The sequence below is a fragment of the Motacilla alba genome, chromosome 4 (genome assembly GCF_015832195.1).
Source record: "Motacilla alba alba isolate MOTALB_02 chromosome 4, Motacilla_alba_V1.0_pri, whole genome shotgun sequence".
NCBI classification, from domain to species: domain Eukaryota; kingdom Metazoa; phylum Chordata; class Aves; order Passeriformes; family Motacillidae; genus Motacilla; species Motacilla alba.
Window position 1 is genome coordinate 35,673,297 of NC_052019.1, and position 26,489 is coordinate 35,699,785.

General features: G+C 37.8%; 2 long non-coding RNA genes across 2 annotated transcripts; one reads left to right on the top strand and one right to left on the bottom strand.

The window, feature by feature from the left end:
* Positions 1 to 5,461: 5,461 nt before the first annotated feature.
* LOC119700894 lies at positions 5,462 to 8,682 on the bottom strand. Its single transcript, XR_005256919.1, has 3 exons — positions 8,302 to 8,682; positions 6,704 to 6,805; positions 5,462 to 6,062 (listed from the first exon to the last, which is right to left on the bottom strand). It is a non-coding gene; the product is annotated as an uncharacterized LOC119700894 (long non-coding RNA).
* Positions 8,683 to 8,774: 92 nt separating this feature from the next.
* LOC119700895 lies at positions 8,775 to 26,282 on the top strand. Its single transcript, XR_005256920.1, has 4 exons — positions 8,775 to 9,071; positions 13,479 to 13,542; positions 23,784 to 23,903; positions 26,128 to 26,282. It is a non-coding gene; the product is annotated as an uncharacterized LOC119700895 (long non-coding RNA).
* Positions 26,283 to 26,489: the final 207 nt, after the last annotated feature.

Here is a 26,489-nt window from a genome sequence, read left to right on the forward strand (position 1 = left end):
TAATGATGTCAGATGAATGGTGGTCACATGGCAACAGCCTCATTTGAAGCAAACAGTGCCACGCTTGTTTTTAGGCTACTTTATGACTCGGCTGAAAAATGACTTTGTTCACAATAAAACACCACTAATGTATGAGCTGTTACCATAGGATTTTAGCACATCTACTGTTTTCTCAACATTCTTTTAATATACCTTACTGGACGAGCAGTGTAAATATCATTAAACTACACATATTATCAAAGTCATCAATCAGCATGTAAGCCAACCAGATGAAACACTGGCAGTCCCTTCTGGCATTCTGAATCCTCAAAGAAATGGTATTATGGAAAACATATAAAGAAGAAAATACTTTAATTTTGCATTTTGATTTGGTGTATACCAGATTCATACATACAGGAGAATGGGAAGACACAGTCAGCTCTCCTGCTAGGTCCTAGAAGTGTGTTTTTCTCTTCTCTGCTCTGGATGTCAGTGGGCTGGTAGGATATACAGAGGGCAGAATAATGAGACTGAGCAGGAGGGAAGAATTTGCCCTCTGGCTCCACTCACACTGCAACAAAACAGAAGCCCCAAAGTCTCCTGTCACTTAAACTCCCTTTCCTTCCCTGGCTTCTGAGGTAAGAATGGCCCTTGCTATTTCTCATATGCATTTCAGTTAGTGCTCTTACTCCCAACATGGGATTACAGGCAAGCACAACTTTTTCATTGGGAAGAACTGGAAAGCCCAGTGACTTCTCAGGAATTCTGATGTTCTTGGAAGCAGGCCACACCCGCAAAGCAGTACAGCTTGGTTAAAAATTATAATTTAAATGACTGGTCATAGACACTTGCTTAAAGAAGATAAATATCAAAGCCAGCTACCAGAAATTACTGCAAAGGAGGAAAATTGCAAGTAGCCACATCCTAAGGCAGGCAGCTACATTTTCCTGTTAGTGTTACTCAGCCCACAGCCTCACTGCCGCTGTGGAGAGCAGGGAGAGCTGCAGTGCCTCTCACGGGCATCATGGGCTCGTGTGGTTTAAATTCCCCCTGAAGCCGTGGTACTGGCCTGCAGTGAGAGCCTGAAATCCAGATGGGGTCACAGATCTCTCTGCTTTGGTCTGCAGTGCTTATTCCATTTCAACTACCGATCAGGAAGGAAAATTTTTGTGTTTAACCAACGAGGGAGCAGGAATAACAGCAAAGACAGCAAAAAGAAGCTAACAAAACCCAATTCAGGGTAATGAGCGGTCAGAAAAATTTGAAAACATTTTTCAGTAAAACTCTAGCATGGATGACTGTGTGGAAATCAAGAACCCTCAAATAGAAAGCAAGAAAAAATATTCAGTTATTTTCGGAGAGTAACTAAGTTATCCCTACCTTCTAGTATGAGAACAGGGACTATCAATGCATGCTATAGCATATTTGACCCATAAGGGAGAATTTGAATTTTAACTAGTGCCCCTGGAGCCTTGTTGTCATAGACTTTAGATTAACAGAAATTCTGAGAAATCTGTCTTTTAAACCCTGAAGTTTCAACTATCTATAATAGATTCTGGGCACAAACTACATATCATTCATAGAGCTAAGCCTTTAGCACTGCTACTATTTTCTGTTGCCTTCTGGCACCACTTAGTAAGTTCCAAATGAATGAATTCTCTATCCACTGATATATAGTGGGGGGAGAAAAATGCAGACTCTCTGCACTGAAAAATAACAGTCATGCCTCTCTTACCTTCCCCTCTCAGCTCCTCTGCAGCATAAATAGCCCTCAGAAAGATACACTGATTTCACATTGCTAACCACAAAAAAAAACCCAAAAAAAACCCCAAAAAAAACCAAAAAAAATTGTTGCGTTTCTATAGGGAGTTTTATTTTCAATCACTTTTTTATTTTTTACAGAACATGCAAAAATTTTTGAAGCCAGAAAGGATCAGCCTTTCCCACTAGGCCAGCACAGATCCTACTCTAACTAGACACGTTAGATCTCCTGGGCTGCACGAAGTCCCAAGAGGCAAGCTGAGCATGCATTGACTGAGGAAAGTGCTGTGGGAATCAGGAAAGAAAATATGTGAACTAGAAGAGCAATAGCAATTAGAAGAGTTTAAAGAAAGCATAAGATGAGATGGAGCAAGTGTCGTCCGAAAACTGCCCAGAAGAGGTGGGGTCTCATCAACATAGTCAAAACATTATCTGAGTGAAGGAAGATCACTTACAGCTCCAATAAGGTTTGTTTGGGGAGTATTCTCATAAGAGAGCTGCAGTGGCTTTTTTTTTTCTTGTGGCTTTTTTTTTTTTTTTTTTTTGAAGCTAAACCATCAGCATCTTCTCTTAAATAAAATACTTCTGTCATCCGGTTTTGATCTTATGTTTGGTTCTATCCTGCAAAGTTAGTGGAAGTAGCTGCTTTGGAATAAAACTAAACAAAAGCCAGCAAAAAATCCAAAAAAAAATGGCAGGAATAAGCACATGAGTAGCAAGAATAACCACAGACAGGGGCAGATGCTGAGTAAAGGAGATAAGAACAAACATGCACATGATGATGTCCCCCTAGAATAATTTTCCACCTTCCATTAAAAAGATTTGTACATATGGTAGATACAGGATGGCAAAACTTCGCTGAACTGATGCAGATGGCAGAGGAAAAGGGTACCGTAAGTCCATCTTGCATTTATTGCTCTAGACATACTTTATATGTCCTACTTGAGCTTGCATAAAGTGCAGGGCTAATGAAGGCTGCAGGAATTACATGCTGTCTACACAAAGGCTTTGCTTCCTTTTTTAACCTGAGAACCATATAACAGGTTTGAGATTAGGTTTATGCTTACACAATGAATATAGTTCTGTTAAAAATACACAGAATATTGCTGATTAACAAGACCACTATTAAATGCACTTTTTATGGGATCACTGGCTGTTCTCCTTGACCAGTACACCGTATAAAAATTGTCTTTTAATGGAAGAATACTGTACAGAGACCAAAATAGAAACTGCTAAAACAAACAAGATAATTATCTAAATTTTATAATATCACTCATAAAACGTCTGCCTTTTCCCTTTATGAGCTTGATAGATTAAATTTAGGGCAGATGTTTCATATAATTTACTCAGAAAACAGGAAAATTATTTTAAAAAACTCATAAAGCCTACAAAAACACAAATGAAACTAATCTAAAACATATGCAGTCTACAGATTTAAAGGAAAAGTTAGTTATTCCTGAAGCTATGGATAAGAATGCTTAAGAGATAAAACCATCTCTCCCACACATTTTATAGTATTAGATATTCTGAACTGCTTTGGACAAACAAAAGCCCCTCTAAATTTAGGGTGCATGAGGTAGCTCTGGCTACTTTCCCAAAGACAAAGAGGAACTCACAGAAACACAAACCCTGTTCCTCAGTGCACAGAAGCCAATCTGTGGTATCTTAATTGAATTATAGAGGTACCTGCTGTAACATGAATATTGTGGAAGAATAAGAGGTAAAAGTATTACATATTATCTGTTTATGCACTATAAAAAGAGGAAAAGGAGCAAGTGCAATGTCTTTAAACCTCCAAAGAAAAAGAACCTCTTCACTGTCAAGAGATACAGAGATCAAATACTGTTTTACATGGGAGGTATTTATCATCAGACAAAGACATATAGAGGCAAGTTTCATGAACATTTTGAAAGATTTTGTTTTGAAGGCTCAAAAGTCTCCACACCACAAAACTCAATTTTCAGAATAGGTCAGCTATAGACATCCCAGGGGAAAAAAAGTATACCGTGTGCTGTCTTGTTGCAAACTCTTTTAGCCCAAAGTCATCTGTCAGAATATAGTTTATTGTTATCCGAGTTTATATATTAACTGTGTTGTGGTATTCAGTTAAGAGAGCGTAAGGTCTGGCAGTGCTTCTGGCAGTACTGTTAGTGGTGGCAAGCAACATTTTTGGTTCCTCTGTAGACTGACCCTTAGCTGCTGTGAAAGGTAAAGGTCTCTAAATGTTTAAGTGTGAGACTCTTGTAATGCAGGAGGAAACAGAGATGTATTTTTGAAATAAAATTTTCCCAGTCCCAATCCAAGTGCTGATTCCTGCATTTGGTGAGGGCAGGAAAGGAACTGAAACACTACACCCAACTGAAGGCTTCTGCGTTACATCCTTGGTTTGCAGTGTAAACCAAATTATTAAGCAGAAAAAAATCATAATGGGAAAAAATCCATTTTACAAGATTATCAGGATGTATAAGAATATGGAGTCCATCATATTCCATCATATTATTCACTTATATGTTAGTAATAAGCACCAAACTAAAGAATCTCTGTAACATACACATACCCCCTGGGAACAAAGTTTAGGCATAAAAGAAATACAGGTACTATGCTGACAGTAGTTATGGATTTCAGGATCACAGGAAAAGCAATAAATATTCTCTGCCAAATGGCGCTTTTTAAAAATACCCAAAACAATAGGTAAAGTATTAATTTCTCAGTCCCTGAAGATCAGAGACATGAGGTACTGTGGTGGTTTTGCCTAAATCCTGCTCTGCATTAAAAGCAGATCAGCTAGAGAGCAAATCCTGCTGCTGTTGGGTATGAACACTTTCTGTGTAGAAGCAAAGCTTTCCCTTCCAAGGCTTCACCCCATCACACTTTGTTCCTGCTGGCAACACATCACAGCCTGTTTTTGTGAGCTTGATAAAGAGGATTTGGCATTGGAGATACACGCTGTGTGTGAGATACCAAATGAAAGTAGCAAAGGAATGGATGAAAGCTACCAAGTGTTGCTCAGCCACCCTTTGTATCATCTGAGAAAGACAAGACAGCTGCAAAGAGAAGAGCAAAAAAGTCTACCTCAGACTCTTGGGGTATCAACAATTAACTCAATGAATTAAAATGCGCTGTGATTCCTTCTTACAAGCAGAGTTCCTTCTAAGGCAAACAATTGCCCTCCTAATATTGAATCAAATATTTTCCAATGTGTCACCTTAAGAAAAGCCGTGGGACAATTCCTCTTTCAGAGCACATCAGGTAACAGCAATGCAGGAACAAAAGTGCAAATGGTTTATGATGGGTAGTATCAAAGAAGTGCAGGACAAACTAGCTCAAATACCTGATCTGAGGCAGGAAAAACAACAAGTTTGCATTGATGTGGCATAAACACATGATCTTGAATAGATATGGCCAAGCCTCCAAAAAAAGCTGCAAAAATAGTTAACTTAGTTCGCATGTTGATTCTTCCACAGACCATAAATAAGCTTCAAAGAGTTATAAAACCAGGCAGTAGACACCAAATGCATGCAATCTTGGAGTAGTGCTAGTAAAAGTACATCACCACCTCTCTGCTGCACAGAAAAATGAGGTAAATACTTCATTCATACATGCATACACACATTGCATGCACACATTCACTTCAGAGCATTTCTATAGTTTATTAGGTACTGGCACTAAATAAAGTTTTGTAAACATTTTCATTTCATAATTGTTAGTGGTAAGGAGAATATTTGTGGTGCATGGTCACTAAGCAAACAGAGTGAAAATACTTTTACAGGGAATATAAACAGTTTTATGGAGTATCAGAGAGCAAGAGGAAGCTGCAAATATAGAGCACCAGCAGCTGTTCTGGGGCAAGGCAGCTGCTCTGGATCCATCTAGTAGCAAACTCTATTTGGGCAAGCAAGTGGGTGGGGAACTGTGTAATGGAATATAGCGACTTTGAAAGTGGCATAACTCATAAACAGATGAGAGGAATTCTTTCTCATTTTTTTATAATATTTCTAATAAGAATTGGGAAAGTGGCCCGATACTGTTCCTGGATAATCAGTTGAATAAAACACTGGATTCATTACAGTGATATTGACACCCTTTCTCAATGTATTTTCCATGAATATTCAGTTTAATTGTAGGAAAGCTTGAAAAAACAGACACCAGAGCTGGTGCAAGAGCATCTATATTTCCACATTATATATTTTTATAAGATCCAAATCCTTTGAGATTTATTTGTTCTGCCACAAATAAATAATAAAAACACTGGAAAACTATGTATGCAGGAAAATTTATTATGGGCACTGAAGATATGTTTGCAGAAAGCTTTCAGCAAATACCTGGGAAAGGAAATATACAATAGATTAGCCATGTTGGCTTGTGGGAAATTTATCAATTAAAGAAATAGATTATATTTATCAAATTTTTTACTCAGCTCCAGTCCAAAAAATATACTAGAATGTTATGCTGCAGCCAGGGCTGCTCATTCAGCAAGCAGTTGTTTCTTCTCTTGAGGTTGCTAGAGTGACAATTGGGTGCCAACAGTATATTTTTTGTGGTAACTAATGACTACAGGTTTCTTTCATCCTCAGAAATATTTTCTGAGTGCAAGCACCAATCCCACTGTGTATGTTGCCATGAGCTGGTATTTCACCCTGCGTGCAGGGCACTGTCTGTGTGCCTCTGTTCAGAGGGCAGGACTTCACTTGCTGGAAGCTCTGCGGCCTCTCCCCACCCATGGGTTTCCATAAATGCTTCTGTTTTGCCTGGTAGTAGATCTCTTTCCATGACAACCAGAAGTAAATAGGTTATATGTTCTCCAGACATCTGCTGTAACGTATTGTGGACTACAAACCCAGCAGCATCAAAGCTGCCCTACAAGTAACATAACTACATTAACTGGAAGGAAAATTGATTTTTAACTTCAGCTAGCAGAAGGGAATGGACACAACAATGACATTTTCTGGTTCCTGCAACATACCCGCACAGTTCAGCTGGTCCTTTTCACTTGGGTGAAAGAGGTGCTGCACTTTCAGGCTAGTCTGTCCTCAGTACATCTGACCCAGAGGATGTCTCATCATGACTGTAGAGAAAGATATGCCTTTGATCCATCCTCATTGCCAGATCTCTGTGAGCTGACAATTTTATCTAGCTAGGAGTCTACTTTATTTTTTGACAAGATAGGGGGAGGCTGGTGATTCTAATTCATGGCAGCAGTCTCTTTTACAGCAAAACCATCTTCATTTCTTTCTTGTATTTGCATTGCTGGTACAGTTTTAATACAGTGCATTTGTAATTGTGATAAATTATCTCTATGCATGAGATGTCCCTTTGGGGATTCCTCAGAGACAGCTTTGCAAAGAACCCAAGGTTCATAACTGTCATCAACAAAAAACAGAAATAGTCCCTTCCATAATTTGTTCATCTGAATCTTGTGTAACAAATGGCCACCACGCTCCATAGCTGATATCCCCAGTTTTCTGCCAAACTTTGTATTGTTATCCTTGGCCCATTAGCCTAGAGATATTAAGCTCAAACATTTCAGTACAGTTCCTGCTGTATTCCAGTTGGAGAACAGTGATTCATTCTGCCATTTCTCTCAGGAAGAACAGATCAACTATGGGCATCATTTGCAAAAGCTAATGAGCTGCAGGCCTGACTTCTTAGACTAAAGCATTAATTACTTCTTTTTAATCACTTGTTTCTCAGTAATCAACAGATTTCTTGACAACTGGTATGGAGTAGCACCTTGCACAGACTTATGGAGAGCACTAATGCTGCACTGAATCTGCACCATAAAAGCATCCTTGTGCTGTAGTTTCATAGCTGTCTTTTACTCTTGTTTAAAAGAGCATAACTATCAATAATGCTTTGTTCAGTACGTGTGTATATAATAATGTATATGAGTCCATCATTATGGTGTTCACTTTGGAAATAATGCAGTCATACAAAAGACACATTGCTGAAAATAAAACCTAAGATAAATAAAGGAAGCTATAAAATGCTCTGTTGGGCCCGCTTCTGGACCTATTTAAAGTCAATGGCAAAGTTCCCACTGACCTCAAGCAGGAACTAGCTCCATTTTCTCTTTCTAGATTTGTTTAGAAAGAAATATAATGACAGACTTGAAAGGTAAGATGAAATATCTGGGGAGAGGGAGAGAAAGAAGAAAAAAAGGAAAAGAAATCAAAAGGGGACAAAGGAAAATAAAAATCTGTATTTTTACTATTCTGCATTGGATGTAATAAGAATTGCTTAGGGTGGATTTTTTCAGATTTTCCATGTTCTGGTTTTGTCAGAATATTTTAATATTTCATTGCTTGCGTTTCTTTCCCAGCTCTTTCCGCCCTCTTCTCTGTGGGCACTTCTACTGGCCCCAAAAAGCATGTGGTGCTTCACAAAACTAAAAATGTGTTTGCCATTAAATATAATGTGTAAAATCTTACGATGCTTTCAGAAAAATAACGCTCACATATCCAAAATGAGGGGAAAATGGTACCTAATCATAAGTATAATTCACAACATTTATTTCACCGGTAATGAATGTTGTCAGGTTTTTCCTCCGTTGAACAGCCATACCTGAGGGGCACAGCGTTAAAGGGCACATTCACTGCAGACATAAATGGTAACTACGGCCACTTCAGTGAAGTTATCTCCAATTAAGCCAGCCATTACACTCACTTCAAGGTATGCAATACATTTTAAATGATAGAAGCAAGTCCAGGAAATGCTGAGTACTTCTACGAACCCTCCTTCATGTGTGACTCCCCCTGGACTCAGGTTCCTTTCCTAAATCCAGCGGTTTTGTGGTAAGTGCCGCCTGAGCAAAGCACAGCGATGGTCAGCGCTGTGTCCTGTTTACCGTCGCAATTAACAAAGCGGCATTCAGCGAGAGACACCAAAGAGCCTGCTGCACTTAAAGGGCTAAGGAGAGGTGATAACAGCCCTCGCTTCGTTAAGGCTCGCTGCCCAACTTTACTGAAAATGTAGTGACAGATAAAACATAAATCAACATCCTTATCGTTCTGGCTTCCTTGCCTGCCAAATGGGGGTTTAGTTTATCAGCGACCTGCAGGCCCACTGGCGGCCTTTACACTTACAGCTGGTCAGCGGGGTGGGACAGGGTGGAAGCTAAATGGCTGCTCTAAAACGCCTTGGTGTAAACAACCCAGGGAAGGACTTCCTTGAACTGCCAGTTACCTGAGTGTGATCCATCTCACTAAAGCGTCTGCCCCAAGAGGGGTAGTATCACCAGGAAAGAAAACAAATAAAAGACACCCAGCATGTTGCAGCACAGGCACAGGCTGGGGAATGCTGTCCCCTTGAGGGGGAGAGGGATCCTCAGCTAGGTAAGCTCCTGATGTCATTGTTTAGCAAGCAGGCAAGTATTTTGGAAAAAAGGGACGTCGTCAGCACAGCCTGCTTCCTCTGTTTTGTGACCAGAATGTACAGCCTTTGCATTTATATATATACATAGTACAGTTTTTGCTTTGACTCCCTGTGAGCCTCATCGTGGGAGCAATCCTTTCAAAGGCACCAGTCTCCCCCAAGGCTCAGGAGAGGACTGTATCGAGGGCATACTCATCCCCCCTCGCATGCCAGCAGACTTCTTTCCCTGTGTTACACATAGGTTGCTGTATGTGTAGGGATTTTAAAAGCATTTGTCCCAGTTAATTGTGTCACAGTTATATTTGCATTAAGTTCAGCTCATAAAACACAACTAGGCCTCACTCATGTAGAGGCTATGAGTTTGGACAGGAGAGCCCCCAGTTTTTGCTAGTTATGGGACTACACTGATTAATCAGCCTAGTCCCATAATCAGCCTCTTGCAAACAGTTCACGAAGATGAAATTAGCATTTAGATCAGTGATTTATTTCTCCCTTGAGATTTACTGCAGCAAATAATTTTTTAGGAGTTTAAAGTGAGGCAACTGTAATGGTAGGTTTATCTCACTATTAAAAGAAGTATCATATGCAGGTAGGTTTGACAGACATTAGCACCAGACTTGTGGGGTTTTTTGTAACTGAAATTGAATTTACTTTAAAAGTATTCATTTTCCCCTGTCCTTTATCTATAGTGAGTCAAGCTACAGCACTTCATTTCAACACCAAACTATTCCATATTTCTTTGGGTTTTGAAAGCCCTATCTTCTGGCAACAACTCTATGGAAAATAATGTGCTGAACACAAGTGAATCACAGGTGGCAAGTGAAGACACAGTGTTGCACCCATACCGTTGTGCAAAAAAATGCAAATGTACACACTGAACAATGTTACATACATTGGAGCCAAACCTTCTGGCAAAAAAAAAATGTACATTTTATGATGAAAGCTTTGCTTAGTGATTCTTTTTTTCACAAAGAAACATTTTCTAAATGTGTTTCATATACCTGGGATATAAAGAAAGATATTCTCTTCTTTGTGTACTTGTTTGTTTAGCAGTGTACTTTGACAAGGTTACTAAAGCAACAGCAACATACTTGCACCTATATTTAGCCAAAAGTCTCCTCAAAAGCTCACACCGCACATGCTCAGAGTGTACGTACAAGAATTAGTTTGTCCCCAAGAAGTCTGTCAGAAGAGCATGTTTCAATCTAGAGCTACAAGGAGCTGAACAAGGAGTTTTTTGAAGCAACAGATAGCAAGAGAGCAGTCTCTGGAAAGGACAGAGTTGAGACCAAAGCCCTTCCACTCTCAGTGCCCTTCAGGCAGAGAGGCAACAGCAAAAGTAGTGGCCTGCACAGCCAGGAAAAGTAGAAGGCATATTTGGAAATGCAGCAAGTTTATAGGAGTTGCAAATTTGAGAGGGGGCAGAAAAGAGGGTGAGAAGGAAACTGAAGGCAGAAACCAATGTTGAAGTCAAAGAGAAGGGCCAAAGCCAGAGCGTATGAAAGGATGAATGCAAGACACAAGTGGAGGTGGAGTGCCATTACAGGGATGCCAGTGAAAGAAAAGAAAACAACAGAACCAGAACAGAAAGTTGGAAATGTTGGTGAGTGCTCTACTTTAGTTGAAAGTTTCTGAACTACATCTGCCATGAGCTGTGTATTGTACTTATAAAAAATGACCGGCTTTCCTCTAGCTGCTGAAAATAGCCTTAAAAAGGCAAATCACCTACTACTACAGCTACCAATTGCTGTCTGGCCAACTGTTAGTTTGTTGAAACACAGCACAAACTAGGTTTGGGAAAAAAAATCTGCCTATGATATCAAAAGTCTAATGTAGGACCCTGTTGTGTCCCAGGAGCTATGGATCACACATTTTGGAAGAGGTTGTGCTACTAGCCAGAAAATTTTCTTCCTAATGGAAGCCCAGCTAACCACAGGATCTGCTGCAGACCGCAGACCAGCCAAGCTCTACTAAAGACAGCCTGCTAGGCTGGAATGCAGACCACAGTTTGGAAACCACTGGCTTATGAAATAAATGAGATAATATTTCAACCTATACTGTCAAACATGCTTTTCTTGAAGGACTGTCAGAAATAGTGTCATGTCTATAGGATTGTCCCAGAGGCTCCGTGGAAATACAGTGAACTCTGTTCTTCCAGAAATCAGCACAAATGTAGACAACTGATAGAGAATGGTAATTTTTCATCTACAAAGCCTGCAAAGGTAATTCAGATGTTACCATCAGAACTCTGGAATTTTGCATCATCATTAAAAACGAAAATGTGTGTCAATGTATGATAACCAGCACCACAAACAATGATTTCAATTAACACAGGAATGTGTCTCTCCAGATGTGTCAGAACCAGGACCGGTACCAAGTTAATATTTACCATGCATCTAAGTATGAGAAATTAGTGACAAATTTTTCAATATCATGAGTTTGAGCATTCATATGTGAACTTTTTGACATTAAAGTTAAGGAAAGTAAAGGTTATTATAGAAAATGGAGACATTTCCTGACAAAGCCAGAATTACACAATTTTGAAAGATAATATTTAACCTTTGGAAAGGCCAAAATTCTTTGGACTGACGCAGAAGTTATAAAGACAGATCTTGCCAAATGTAGAGTAATTTTTGAAGAATTACTCTTTTTCACAATGCTAATACAAAAATCCTTGGACATAAAACTGAGAACTCTGGAACAGGAAGGAGAAATGATAGATGCCTTAAAAAACAAGTCTATTTAGAAGCCATTTGTCTGAATTTTGTAACATCCGCTGACAAAAAAATATTTTCATCCTTGACTGTATTTTACAAGTTCATTTCTTCATGGACAGAAACCAGTATATTTAGAGTCTCAAAATATGTGTTTTAAAAGTGGATAGTGATTGCTTGCTTCTAAATTCTATGAAAGAAAGGAAAATAAAAAGGACACTGAGAAATAATGCAAGCATATACACAAACGGCCATGTGTATAAACTTGCTCATACACTTACATTGAAATTGATTAACACAATTGTGAAGAAGTGGAATTAACAACGGAGTTTCTCCTTTTCTGCACTATCCCACTTTTAGAATAAGGAATTCCATATATATTTGCTTCTGCAGATGGCAAATATGCTTCCTCTGAAACAGCTTCCTATGTAGAGTTTCTGTTTATAGAAACATGGAACACAAATAATCCTGTTATTTAACTGAATGACTACTTTTTGGTTTTGTTGCTGTTGAATGATTAAACCATGACAAAAGCTAAAGCACTACACAGTAGTAATGTGAAATCAAATTCTGCATTGTAAGCTCCAAAATCTTGAGACTTTCTAGAGTGCTCGCATTCAGGATGTATTAAGGAAAATTCCACACAAATGAAGAATGTCATAATAGCAAAGAAAAAAGGAGAGAAACAGGGAGGGAGGAAATAGCAAATTCTGAGAACACAACATCTGTAAAATGCACCAACAATTTCAAGCTTGCAATGGGCTGTCACTGTACACGCTATGAGGAAATTTCATTTAAAAGTTACAAAAATGACCTTGCTTTGAACCAAGTGAATGCGATTATTTCTGAACTGAACGGAAAGTAAAGAAGTTTGGATTAAATGTTTTACCAGTGCCAATGTCCCAGAACTTTCTTTGGCTCTATACACTCTTTTCCTATGTTTGTCAGCTGAATTTAATGTTCTCTTCTTTTTTGTCTCCTGGTCTCTTTGACCTTAATGTGACATTTTAGTTGGGTGATTAATTACTATTAAATGGCACTGCATTTATTAAATGGAGTCCTTGTCTGTGTAAGAGCACAGTCACAATGCAACGATTCAGTTTGATAAGCTTAAATATACACAGTTAGATGTGGTAATATCTAATTTGTCAAGGATCTTGTGGCTAGCTTTTCTGCCACACAGATAGAGAGGAGATGTGATTGCACAAAAAGCTTAATATTCTGAGCTTAAATGTTCTCAGAAAATTGATCTTCTCCATCATGTAATCTTATTTCAGAGTGTGCAGGAGACAGCAAAGTTCCACACAAGCCTAAGTTGCCTTAATAACAGGCCTGAGGGTTCCTGACCATAGAAATAAAAGCTATGTGACAAGATTTGTATGTCTCTTTTCAGCAGACAACAGCTGACTCGCCCTGCCAGAAGCTTTCTTTCTGGGTTAATTGAATAAAAAGAAGAACTAATGTCAGTAAAAGGATGAAAAGTTCATTGAGAAAGAAAAGATACATCTCTAGGTTGGACACATAAGTCAAAAAGAGATTGTGAATATTTAGCTTATTAAGTGACGCACCAGCACCTAACCTTGTAATCAGCCAGGTTATTATTCTGTCAGTTATATTCTCTGAACACTGCTTTACTCTTTTCTTATCTAACAGCTGATTTGGAACTTTTTTTAAGACTATAATGAATCATCACAGCAAAATTTCTTGCAAGCAAAAGGTAGGTTTTAACATCTGCTGGGGAAAAAAATTCAGGCTGGACAAAATAGAAATGTGAGAGAGACTTTCACAAAAAGCTCGGGACTTTTGGGTATTCATGGGAAAGACAGGCAGCAGCTGGAGCCAGTTCCTGACTGTTTCTTGTATCAATTCTTTTCCCCTCTGGTTAAACACAACTAGGCCAGCAAGAAGAATAACGGTAGTTTTTCTCAGGTTTCACTCTCAGTCCTCATGTCTTCCACTTCCAAAACATTCATTCTTGCTCCTACATCTGCAGAGTCTGTGCCTGTCTTTATAACTCTTTCCTACTACACAAAAAAAACAACTAGAAATTAAAATTAAAAGGTGAAAGAGATCAGGTTATTATAAGAAATAAGAGGCCTTCAGTCTTATCTCAAACCTATAGGTACTTTCTCACAGTGAAAATTGTAAATGCTCTAAGCTAGGAGTCACACTTCTCATCTGAATTTAGGGGTTTACAGAGATCTTGTAGAGATAGTGTGGAGTTGTGGGTAATGTTTGGACATGCATCTTCAGACCTTCTTTAGATCTGAGATTAATATCTTCATATGAAGCACAGTGGGAACCCAGATGCAGACCTGCACCAGAGACACATTTGCATGTGGTTCAGAGAACAGCTCCCACCTCTCTGCTGGAAAAGTGGATCACGAAACCATACTATGGAGGCATCCTCTTTGCATGAAGAGTCAAGCTGAACTCCATGCACAAGGAGATACTTGAACTTGCATGTTCTGCAGGTTGGCAGACACTGTGTCATCTGGAGACAGTGAAAGAACCCTGCCTTCAGGCCAAACATCTGTAGTGAAGTGAATCTAAATGAACCAAGAAAGGCCATAATATTGACTACCTCTAACAGGATTATATTGTTGTCTTGAATACTGATGACAGTCTAAAAGCATTGCACAAGAAAAACATTCTTACTATTCTCATTAAGGATTAAGTCAGCGTATTCCCAGTTGCTCCTGCATGGGTTTGTTCATCTCCATCTTCCATTATCAGGAACAGGAAAAGAGGCAAATTCACATTGTCCAGAATCTTATGGGCTCAGGATTACAGGCAGGAAGATGCACCAGGTGTGTGCTTTAGCAGACTCAAAATATAAATCTTTCCAACACTCTGCATGCTAGAGATATGTTGGGCACTTCTTCCTGAAACCTTTGTAGAAATTATATCCAACTGCAAAAAATGCCTTTTTTTTACCTGAGGCATCAAGCCTGGGCATAGAATCTACTTAAAAAGCACTTCATTCCTACCTTCCTTGCAGAAATATATTTTTATTGGTCTAAATTGCTGGTTTTAGGAAACAAAACAAGGACTTTTAGCAGTCTGTTCCCATGATCTTCAGAACAAATTTCTAGAAAACATAGAGCAACTTTGCAAATATAATTATTTAGTCTCAAAAACAGTGTACCTATTTTCAAGTGACAGATTGCACTACTTCTAGAGCCAATTTAATCTTACTTTATATTATTAATAAAAAACTGGTTAATAGCAACACAATACATTTCATGTTTATATGAAGGAAATGTTTTAATTTATCGATCCAAAGGAAAATTTTACTTCAAGGAAGTATCAGAAATATTCTTCAAGATTTTACAAGTCACTAAATTCATTTTCAACAATGCCTAAGCTTTCATTTTGGCAGATGATGAAATATTGTATTATCTCCACTAGAGCATTTATGGGATTTCAGACTATTGCTAAAACATACGTAGAGAATTTACCATGTGTGAAAGAAGTGGTAATCAAAGGATTACCTTATTCATTCAAAACACAGGAACAAGTTTCTGCTGTTCAAATCATATTACTTGGTAGAGACTAACTAAAAGCACAATCTAAGATACACTTCTTTCTATATGAAAAGAACAAACTCCCACAGATCCATTGTATAAGCTGCTGATCAGCATGCTAATTTTCAAGCTGTGGTTTAATTATCTCCTCTGTGCAGGCAAGCAATCAGGAACTAACTAAAGAGTCTGTAAAATGAAGGAGTATAATATTATATGCCAACACACCAGTAATGGTTTTAAATTACAAGCAAATCTGACAGGGGAAAAACTTCTTCTCCCCTTTCTCCCAAACACATGCACAATTTCCTTTAGAAGAAAAAACACAAGAGAAATAAATGCATTGCTTGCTCTTTCTCAAAGGTATATCAAATGCTGATTGATTCTAAATCATCTGAATTGTAACGTGACCATCAGAGCAAAATGTGGCCTTACAATGCTTTCCTGTAACTCAAAGGGCAGGACAAAAGTGACTGTGTTGAAAGAATTATAGCCAAGGACATAACTGTAATGAAGTATTATCACAGACATATAATATTATCAAAATATCAAACTCTACACATGTCAACAGTCACCCAACGTGATTAGAGGCAGATCTGGTTTTCAGTTTAGGTGAAAGTAGGCAGTTGTTTACGTTGGCAGATCACGGGGGAAAGGGAGGAAATGAAATGCCCCCATACAGGGTGCCATGGCCTCATGGCCTGTTTTGAGGACCCCGAGAGAAAGACAGGCAGGGACAGGAGCTGTGTGCCCCACCACCAGTAGATCAGCTCAGAGAGGGAGCACAAGGTTAATGCTTCCCTGCCCACCAGTTCCTAGTAAATCTGCTCCCTCCCAATAAATCCCTGCTTTATTTCTTCGATCCTTCACATTTACCTCCGGGGATGGGGCAGGAAACAAAACAACCCCTCTTCCCACCACCACCTCCTGATTGGTGGTGGCTTCCTGGATGCCACAGCCGATTCCTTTCAATCCCCTTCCCTGACATCTGCCACCAAGCCAGAAAAGGTATGTGGCAGGTCCCCAAGCCTGGTGACCTGCTCCCAAATTTCTGTCTTCTCACAGAAGCTGCTGTAGCGCTGCCAGGCTTTGCCTCAAAGTTGGTTTTTTTTTTGTCCTTTGCCCAGAGGCTTATCCTTGCAAGGCTTCGCCTGCAAGCCTGGGTGTCGATTCACCAAGCTAGCAGTATTAAATTGAAACACACCAACCATTAAGCATGGCTAAAGGTGAGCATGTCAAGGAAAGGCAGTGTCTGCTGTCAGATTAGAACCCTTTTGAACTGCAGCCTCATACAACTGTCCTCTATGCCTATTATTTATGAGGTGAACTGAGGATATGACAGCCTCGTCTGCTGATGTGACAGGAAAAGCACATTGTTCTCTTTGAACCTTGCAGAAACGTGGAAAGCTTTCTTGCACTCCTTTCAGCATAGCCCCACTGCAAGAACCATACTGACTTGTAATAGCTTCTGTTTATGCAGTGCAATGAGCTGAGGTCAGTGGGAAAGTGTCAGCTGCAGCGTATGACTTTGCTTTCACTGCATCATGGAACTTGGCACGGCCCGCAGTGACAGATAACAAACTGCATTCTATAGCTTTCAAAACCCTCAAAGGATATGTGGCTGGGAAAGGCTTGCAAATGCCTTCTCTTGATTAATAGTCACAAAACTGAAGTGATCATAATTTAGTCCTAGCAAGGAGATGTACTTCTTTCCAGCAGCAATAAAGAAAGACACAAAAGCCCACAAACCTACACATTATAAAGAAATCGTCTTTAAAGAAATTCACAGTCATCATGCCAGACACTAAATGAATTATTTCTCTCATTTCTTGTCTCACCACAGTTTCCTCCCACTTGGACACACATGTTAGGCATTCAGTTAACCTCAAGCGTAGCACTCCTGGCCCTATCACTGTATCTGCACTCCCCATCAGGAGGGTATGCTAGCCTACATTTTTGCAATGTAGAAAGAGTGACATCATTTTTTTTTCTTAAAGTAGCTTGTCTGTAAGAGCACTTCAGCTGTACACAGCTCGGCTCAGTCCCAGAATATGCTTGTTCCTGTGCACTTTCCAATCCTGGGCTCAGCACGGTGTTCAGAGCTGCTCTGGCTCACAGCTCTGTGCTCTATACCCCGTTCTGAACCTCTCAGCTGCATTTGCTTCCCCATCTATAACTTTCATCGACCTCCTGCTCTTGCACTGCACTTCCTGGGAAGTGTTTTGTTCACGGACCCAGCGGAGGAATATGTTATGACAATGGAGTTTTAAGGAAAGCTTTTTGTTTTGTTGTGTCATGCACTTTATCCATCCCATTTTGTCATCTGGTGGTTTTCCTTTTTTGTTCTAGCACATATTTCATTGCTAAAGCTGTTTCACAAGCAGCATTGGAAGTCAATCCTTTTTCAGATAACAATTCTTTTCAGCTGATCCACCTTCCTATGTACTTCCAAATCTGTCAGAGAGTGCTTTATTTGGCTACACTCCTGCATTGTATACAGGAATATTTATAGAATAAGTTCCAGTGCCGTGATACTCTGAATGAATCACAGAATTTTTTAATCTTTTTTTACTTTCTTTCCAATCAGAAAATCCAGCTTGGGATACTGACACTGAACTTCACTGGCTGTGTAGAAACAAAAAGCTAAAAAACCTCATGTTACAGAGGACCTTCATTGTGGAAAGAGTCACCTTTATTTCTTCAGGAAAAATTGAATTTTGAATGGTTTGATCACTTTTTAGATCTAATAAATCTAGTGGTAGTTTCTGATGTTTTAGACATTCTTGAGAATATGTCATGAAAATAAAAAAAAGGATTAATTTCTCCATACAGAGCCTCTAGTCACTTTTCAGAATCCCATGCTACAAAGTGTCATCATTCTGATTTCACAGAAAGAATTTCACCTGCATTTCACAGCCTTCCCCATTTATTTTTTGGTTTCCTTTTCTGAAACTTTTCTGAACTGCCTTGAATATTGGGTTAACAAGCCTCAGTGAAATTTCTCTTCTTTCTCTTCTTTCCTGTATCCTGATAATGTATACAAGTAACATGTGGCTTAAGGTCTAGGAAAAGTTTTTAATTAAAACCAAGTGCTAGAATTATACTGTCTTAGGGTTTCCTCATGTTTCCTGACTTTTTTGTGTCCAGTTCACAGCAAAAAAAAAATTGTTCTGAGAATAAACTTTATTGTTACTGGTATCTTGTAAATACCTTGATACACAAACTGTTTGTTTTGTTGCTTATTGCAGGAGTACTGTTATGGATGTGCAGTTTTAGGATATCAAGTGTAGGAATGGGAAATGTCTATATTTTTAAAGATACCTCTGATTAAGAAATTACTGCTGAAGTACAGTAAAATAAATACTATGTTCATTGCCTTTTTACTTCTTTCACAACATGGATTTTGTTTTAAACAGGAAAACACAGCAAAATCCTGAAAATAGGCTGTGTAATCTAATGTGCTATATTTGCCTTCTGATAACCTTCACCAACATCTAAAAGTAGTCATTTGACTTTTAATGACAGCCACTGCTCGTGTTGTATCTACAAATTTCCTTCTTGAAAGAGCTGGTTCTCTTACCATTGAGATACCACTGCTTCTGCATTTGCAAGGGCAGAGGGGGTGTAGTTGGCCTGGGTTCAGTTCTTACATAGCGTCTGCAAGGATTTAAACACATCAAAGTGTCAGCTAGATCCAATGAGCCAGAATCCATTTTAGAGTAACTGAAAGTTTGATTTCCATTTGCCCAAGGTCTCTATTTATTGTAACTTTGCTAAAATTTCCTCGGAATTATAAAATTAATTACGGTCTTGGTATCTTTCCCTCTTTTCATACTCTTAATGACAGCAGACTCTGAAATGTTTCTTGCAAAAATCTCAACCCTAAATACCTGTTTTTTGTAACAAAGCAGGGACAGCATATTCTATGGAAGTTCCTGATTTTCCATGTTCAAATGGATACAATTCCTTTTTTTCTTCAACTTTTGATCATAATAGGAAGTCCAGGAGGAATATCTCTCACAGAAGCCTTTGAACTAATTAAAAACCAAATCACATCTACTTTGAAGTAATTTAAGAAAACTTTAATTATACTTTTTTGATCCTACCATATATTTTCAGGCCTGTGACATCACCTGAAAAGCTTTCTTTCATTAAAAATCTCATCTCATTTTTTGAGATGAGATTTACATCTGCTCAGATTTAGAGAACACAAGGTTAATCCAGACTCTGTGTCCATTCTTTTCTACCAGAAAAGTATGTAAAGGCCAATGGATTAATTTAGTGGCACCTTGGCATTCCTATCACACTGCTCAGGTCCTGGTCTTGTCTTTTTCACCCATTGCTTCCTATAGTGTATTACCGCCTCTTTAAGAGCACATGTACCAAACAGTATGCCTCTGCAAAATCTTTTGAAAGTCAAACTAAACTCCTTTGGTTGCTGTGCAAAAGACAGAAAAGACCTGGATCTTTATTTGATCATTCTTATTTTAGGGAGTGTATAGAAACAGACTCTCGTAATTAGGGGATTGGCTGAAGGCTGGCCCCTGTGTGAAATCTGACATTGTCTTTCTTACTCTCACATAATCTCAATGAATAACAATTTTGGCAGTCCACTTAACAAGTACAATGTTCAGGATGACCTGTATTTGTATTTATTTTGAAAATAGTTATCTATTTTTCAATATCAAAATAGATGCTTTGCCTGTATGCAGGGTCCCTGAGACTCGCAAGAGCATACAAACTTCCTGTCTTCTTCAGCTCTCCCAGCAGGAGAGGTTTTAGAAATACTACATCAGTGATTCAAATTCTAAATTTTTGTGTAGAAATTCACACACAAGAATAGAAGATAGGATAAAGAGTCCCCAAAATCCACCAACTAATTAAGAAGTCCTTCTCAGCCAAAAAAAAAGCCAAAACCCCACAAAAATCACCAAAATAGCCCAAGAACAGCATCTACACCAAAGGTCTGCTCTTATTCCAGAAGGCTGAGAAATATGCTTTTTACACTTCTTGGATATTTACAGGCCAGCCTCAATTCTGTCCCAATAAAGTCATACAGACTCTAACAAGTCCTTTCATGTTTCATCAGGGCATAGAAAAATATGTTCAAAAATAAACACTGCCTCTGAAAAAACTACCTTCTTCTCTACCATGCTCTTCAAGATGAAGGATGCATCCATAATAGGAATTTTGTGTTAATGAAAACCCAAATTTTAATTTATCTAATGGAAAATTATGAGAAAAAATGAATTATTTAGCTTCTCCAGCCTGTGTCTTTTCTTTGTTCTTTAAAAATCTCTTTAGAAAAAAAAAAAAAAAAACTTGCCACTCGTACAGTAGACAGTGTCCCCTTCTATGTCTGCTTCTAATAACATGAAAAATATTATTCTCTCCTACAAGCTGCACTAAGAATCTTTTGGGAAGTAATGACATCTTTGCATTATTAATAGCTGATTCAATCTGGCTTGCTGTAGTAACAGCTTTTACCAGAGTGAGATTAGGTTCAAATAACAGCTTTACAAATTTCAGCATGTCTTTATCTAGAAGGGTATTATAACACAGTGTCCTTCTCTGCCCAAGAAAAGTAGCCAAACAGAAAGCGTGCCTGCTTCATATCATCAATCATGAGCAAGCAATTCTCAAGTACAATTCTCTCATCCCCCTTTTTAAGGAATTATTTTTGAATCTCAAAGGGAAAGACTAAAATAAGAGGGCAAACACTTTTGTGATTCTTCCACATTTTATTCTTTGCTACTTCTTCAAATTTCTTGAAGCATCTCTCCCTGCCTCTTGCAAAAGAGTATCTGTTTCTCACTGACTTCCTTGCAGTGTATTTTTCAATCTTTCTCCAAAGTTGTTTCATTTTTCCTTTGAGAATATATATTTTCTATCCATAATTCCACTCACTTTTAATTTCCCACCCATGGTAAAGGAATGCCTATAATACTGTTGAGCAAATATTAGGACTTCTTTCGTAGATTTCTAACACCACAAGGGGCAGGACTGGAAGAGTGACATTTTGACCTCTCGTTTACTGCCAGATGAGCTATTGGGTGTTCTGGATACATTGGTTCTCCTTTTCCTGTCAGAGCAGACCATTCTTTTGCAGGTATTATCTCATCAGTCTTTCAGACAAGTGCGCACACTAAACTGGTCTGGTTCATGAGTAATCATTTGTTTTCCAATTTTGTTCACCTTCTTCATTAAATGAGTTTAGATGATACAAAAATTGAGAGTTTGAGGGCAAGGAGGATTGAAGCACTTGAGTCCACAAAAGTTTGTTGATACTATACAAAATAAGGAGAACCTCTAGAGAAGATTTAGGACACAATTTGAAAGAAATGGAGAAATAAAAGTAGCAGACAAATATGAACTAGAAAGAATGGGAGCTTTTTGAGCTGTCTTTTTCTACTCTAAGCCTTATTGGTTTTATTACTGACACTTTATTTAATCTTAGATGCACATAAAATTTCTAATTTTATTTTCTTTTCTTTGAGGTGAATTTTTCCTGTTTTAGAAAAAATAATGAGTGCCTGCCTTTAAAGCAACAAAACAATTTCCTGAAAAGTTAAAGACAAGGAAATATGCTAAAACAGGATGATAGTAAAGGATGAGTATTAAATTAATTTTTAAAAAAAGCCACAAAATCAGTCTGTTCCTCAAAGAATCTGATCAGGATACAAATTATGGTTGGCAAGACAAACAAGGAGCATCTGCTGAGCAGCTAAGTCAAAATCAGCCAAGCTTGATTCAGACCAACAACATAAAATTAAAAAGGTTTCCATCACTCCCCCGAATCTCAGCCATCCATTTACATTTGCCTATTTTTTGGTTCTGTTTGTAGCTGGTGCGTTGATCTCATCTTTGTAATACTAAGAGATTTTCAGTTTGAAAAAGCAGAAACCGACAGGAAGTTTCCCAGGACATAGTATCTTTTTCGTCATTTTCAGATTATTTTAACAACCAATATTATTGTGAAGAGTGGTTTTGGTTTTGCTCAGCAGAGCATTAGCCATGTGTACCCCACAGGAAAATACATGGAAATATTGAAAAGTTGTTCAAAAGATCAGGACAGATTATACTACAGAATAATATTTAGACTTTTCACATTCCCCAACATAATCAGAAAATTATTATGACCATGTTTCAGGTTTCATAGTAAAGCTCTTTTTTGGGAGAAATGAATTATTGCAGGCCTAAGAGCTATGTGGCTGCTGAAAGACTACCAACTTATGATGGTCCCTCCATTCAGATGAGTGCTATCAAAACCATGGTAAAACCTTAATATTGAGCTGTAAAACTCGAGGGAAAATATATTCACATGAAGTGATTATCTCTTATGTTTCTGGACATTCTAAAGATACATTTCATTTTCCTAATAATACTTGCCTTCTTTTGGATATGATATTTTAGAAGAACAGCTTGCACTTATAATCAGCACAATTTATCACCTATCCCCAAAGTACCCTGCCGTTGAAATGCCTGACATATATATTAGGTGTTGTGGATTTAGCAAAAATTGAATTATAAATTGCCTTGCCAGCTTTTGCCTCTGGAAATAATGAAAAAGTGAGCTAAAGAAATGTTCTCCTGAAGGATTTATTTTTAGTAGCAATAGAGAAAGAAACAACAAACATGGATTGACCAGACTTTATCATTTTAAGGACTGAATATCTTTGTCTCAAGAAAAGTTTTCATTCTTTTTCTTTAAAAAAAAAAAAAAGACTGCTGCGATTGCTTGAATGTCTCTGAAAATAACCCATTGAGAAAGGAAGAAAAAAATAAATAAAACCCAAACAAAACATTGATTTGTATTCAGTAAGCCCATATGAGAATTTCAAGGTCTCTTGCTCAAATGAAGCCAAGTTAAATGTCATCCAAAATACTTTCTTTTCTCTTCTCTTTTCTGTTAAGTGCTGTTTCTCAATGAATGAAATTATTTGCAGTGGCCTTTTAGAGTTTAACATTATCCAATTTCCCAAAATAATAGCGCCTTTAATAAGCTATCTAAGTTGGCATAGTGATGAAAAATCCATTTCTAGAAATATTTCAGCATCAAATGTGCATAGTTAGCTTAAATTATTATAAAGATAGTCATACAGTAAGATTTAATTCTTCAATTTTAAACCAACATCTAAACATTTCTTTCTGAAGTCTCTACTGTCTCTCAACAAGTTCCTGCCCAAAGAAAAAGGCAACTTATATTCATCTACAGCTACATAATTTAAAGAAAAAATAATCTGTGTGAACGCACACACAAATATACAGCCTGCTCTCTGTATTTCAGTGACTCTGAGAATAAGCTTTATCAATCTAAGTTGAAATTTTAACTCAATTCTTATCATTTTTAAATAACTTGTGTTTTTTACCATCTTATTGGGCATTTCTGATGTTTCATCATGAATGCAAAATCTTTATTCCTTCATCTTTGTAGGATTAAACAACACCAAACATTTTGGATGCAAGCATTTTTGATATAAGCAATGCAAGAATACAAAACCACAGAGATGTGCATGGCAGGGTGGGGGAATGCATTTGTGAAAGAAATTTAAATGTAAGTACTTATCAGTCAAATATTGTCTTTTCTTATATTAAATATCCAATTACTAAATGAGCTGATCATAAAGTGTCAATGTCTCTTTAGCAGTATTGGGCGAAAAAGCTCTATGAATTTTCTGTATATTTGATGTATTTTACAATATGACTTTCAAATTATAATCCCATGAAATTCACTCAGCAGCTCGACTGCACAAGTTAACAAAACATAAAAATGTCTTAAAATGTAACTGTCTTTGCCATGTTGATAGGAGTGCAGGCAAACAGATGAATTTGTGCCTAAATCTGGTTGAGAACATAAATGATATAAATTTAACTCAGTTTACCTCACAGACTGCTATTCCTTAGGAAATGATGTAAAGATACTACCAAAACAAAAGGAAGCAGAGCTGTGCCTTCTGAGAAGGTAGATCCTTAGCAAACACAATCATTAGGATCCTTAACTATCAAGTGAGAAGGCAACAATATCCAACACTTTGAAGGAGCAAGTGAATAAGTTTAGTGAAATAAAGCCCAAACACATTAGAGAAAGGTGCAAAAGAAGTTATTTATAATGAAATAAACTCTCCATGGAAGGCAGGGAAAAGTGTACAGGACACCCACAAAAATACTTGCAGAAGTGTAGTGCACAAGTCTCATCCTCTTCAAAATTCTAAGTAGTAACAGGATTTGGGGGGAAAAAGCCCAAAACACACACACACACACACACACACAAAGTCAAAACAAACAAACAAAAAAAAACAGTTTAAAGGAAGAACACAAAATAGGAGAAAGGGTGAGGTTTTGCTGTATTTATGTTTTGTTACATCCCTGTTAGAGGGTAAACGTTTAACATTTTGCCATTTATTTTCTCTTTTATATGGCTATTTACTTGGTTTTGATGGTCACTGTAGGCGACTGAGGTTGAGGAAAGAATTAAAAAATATATTCAAAAGGTCATAATTTACTTGCATTTTATAAAATACATATGTAAAGGTTTACAAGTCAAGAAACATGATGAAGAAATGTGTTGTCATCATATAGCCACAAAGTATCCTGCAGATTAATCCTATGGTGGCCCGGCATGACACCTGTAGTATATGTGGGCATTAGGTCAAAATATTAGCTGGAGCTAATGATGGGCCCATTATAACCCTCCTTAGTGCTCATTACTTAGGGGACCTTTTGAAGGTGCTCTGTATCATTCTCTGGCTGACAGGCCAGTCAGTGAAGGTTAGCAACTCCCTCTGAAGTCCTGTTTCTCTGTTGCAGCTAACAACTACTTGGGGTCATGGAAGGCACACATGGATTCTTCACCCAAATGACAGAAATCGTATAGGAAATAATTAACATCTGCATGTGGTACAAAGATTTCGAAGGAAAATAAATTTACTGGTTTTCGAGGTTAATTTTTTTTTCTGAATTGAGCATTATCAGCACAACAATGAATCATCACTGTTAGCTTTGCACTCAGATCAGGGGCAACATGAGTGTGCAGGATGTGTTCAGAAGCTCAGTGAAAGAATTCTACACAGATGTGCATGGTGAAGGCAAGGGGTTAAAATAATATTCCCCACATCGTAGAGTATGATATTGATGAACAATGAGGTTCTTCACCAATAGCTCAGACGCTTCAGAGCATCTTTCCCTTAGATTGGTCATCCACCTCCTTTTAAGCCTCCACTGCAACATCCTACAGTTCATTTTTATCCTGCTTTTCAGCTTTAATAATCTACCTCTAATCAACAATCAACTTGGTTTACTATGAGCATTCCTGTTCAGTTTAGTGAATGCATAACGTGGAGGAATAATTGTGCTTTTCCAATTTACTTTCTATTTCTTGCATATCTTATTACATAAAAAATAATAAACACTTGAAATTTTCTTTTCTATCTTCCTGCCCCTGTAATGTTTCTAATGGCAAAAATGCCCAACATATACAAGGCCATAGGCCTGTTAGTTCAGACTTTTTTTACCTTTCCCTAGCTTACACATCTATTCCTATCAGATTCCAAAACTAATTTTAAAGTTGTCATATTTACTTTTCTTTAGACCTTGTTTTCACTGATGTTTCACTCAGATTTCGGAATGATTTTAGTGAATGTGTATGCCTATTTATTCCATTAACTTCTTTCGGTCCTTTGCAAAATACAAAATAAAATTATATTTACTTACAATAGATGCTCCCCCTCCATAAATAAAAGACAATTTGGTGAAATTTATGCTTGTATATTTTCCTCCAGGAAAAAAATCTATCAGCATGTGCATCTTTTTTCCTGGCTAACACCTACAAGCAGACAGCAAGAGACACAAGGCTGCTGAATAAGACACAGCATAGCTGTGAACAAGAAAGCATGAATAATAGTGCTGTGGAAATATTGTACCTCAAAACCTGAATATGTTCCAGCAAAAAAAAAAATGCATCACAAACTATGGAGCTGAAGACAACCATATGGAACTGCAGCATACTTAACTATTTCTCAAAATGCAGATTTACAGATTTCTCAAAAATGTGCATTGAAATCTCCAAAACAATAATCTTTTTATGTGTGCTTGAGCACAAAGTGAAGTCTGAAAATATAAAAGCAGTAGAGAAAAAAAAGAA